This window comes from Propithecus coquereli, unplaced genomic scaffold, assembly GCF_000956105.1.
Source record: "Propithecus coquereli isolate 6110/MARCELLA unplaced genomic scaffold, Pcoq_1.0 Scaffold39, whole genome shotgun sequence".
In the NCBI taxonomy this organism is placed as follows: domain Eukaryota; kingdom Metazoa; phylum Chordata; class Mammalia; order Primates; family Indriidae; genus Propithecus; species Propithecus coquereli.
Window position 1 is genome coordinate 8,881,428 of NW_012149618.1, and position 1,545 is coordinate 8,882,972.

Sequence of the window (1,545 nt, forward strand, 5' to 3'; positions counted from 1 at the left end):
ATCAATAAGGTGGTTGGGCATTAAATTAATAGACAAATAGTTTTCATAAATGCACACAGCAATCAGTTAGAAAACAATAAAAGACTCCATATACCAGTGACAAAAATAGGAAACTATCAAGGAATAAACTTAAGAAACAAGCAAGCTATATAAAGAAAACCTTAAAATGTTCCTGAGAGACACAAAAGAAGACTGAGATGAATGGAAAGGCACCAAGTGCTTGGATAGGAAGAAAACATCATGAAGGTTTCAGTTCTCTTCAAGTTAACCTTTGAATTTAATACTGCTGTCCCCTCAAAACATTGAGAGGATTTTCGTTTTTGCATTAGCAAATTGATTTTAAAGTTCATGGGGGAAAAAACAAACATGAATAGCTAGGAAGTACCTGAACAAGAGTAATGAGTGAGTACTAATTCCCTGTCAGATATTAAAACATAAAGCCCCAACAAGTAAAACAGTGTATTACAAGTGCATGCATAGATAGAAATCGAATAGCAAGCCCAGAAACAGAAGAAGCAGTATGGTAATTAAGTGTATGATGAAGTGGGCATCTCATATCATTTCAGATAAAAACATCACTCAATAATAAATGATTTGAGACAATTGGGTATTGATCTTAAAATAAATTTGGATTTATACCTCAAAAGTTATACTATGATAATTTCCAAATGAAGGAAACATTTAAAGGGAAAAGAATAAAACCATAAAAATAAACAATTGATAAACTATTTTAATTATTATCTCGCATAGGGAAAGCCATTCAAGGTGACACATAGTACACAGAAACCATAAAAAAGAAGGTTGATAAAAATCAACTATGCAAAAAAATACAGGAAAAGTCTGAGTGGCTCATCCTATCAAAAGCTAGGTGAAAAGACGGCCAAAAAGTACTTTAGATAGGTGCAGTGGCTCATGTCTGTAATCCCAGCACTTTGGGAGGCAGAGGAGGGAGGATCGCTTGAGGCCAGGAGTTCAAGGTTACAGTGAACTATGTCGGTGCCACTGCACTCCAGCCTGGGTGACAGAGCAAGACTCTGTCTCAAAAAAACTAACAAAAAAATAGAATATTTGCAAATTCTATCACCAACATAGAGCTAATTTACCTAATATATAAAGAGCTATCAATTCATAAGAAACTCAGCATCCTGGTTTCAAATAAAATGGGCAAAGGAATTGAACAGAAAATCCATACCAAAAGAAATCCAAGATACTCATGAAACCATGTTACACCCCTTACTAAAAAAGAAATGCAACTTAAAACTACACTGTGATAAGTTTCTCTTATCCGATTCAAAAAATTTGAACACTCTTTTGGCACAAATGTGGGAAACAGACATTCTATTCATGCATTGCTATTGGGAATGTAAATTTATGTAACCTCAGTGAAGACCACTTTGGCAATATCCCTCAAAATTTCAAATGTACTTTCTTTTTGACCCAGCAATTCCACATCTGGGAATTTATCCTAAAGATAATGATGATGGCAGTAACAATAGTAGTAATAGCAGTAACTACTAGTTACGGTGTTTACTATATGTCAAGCAC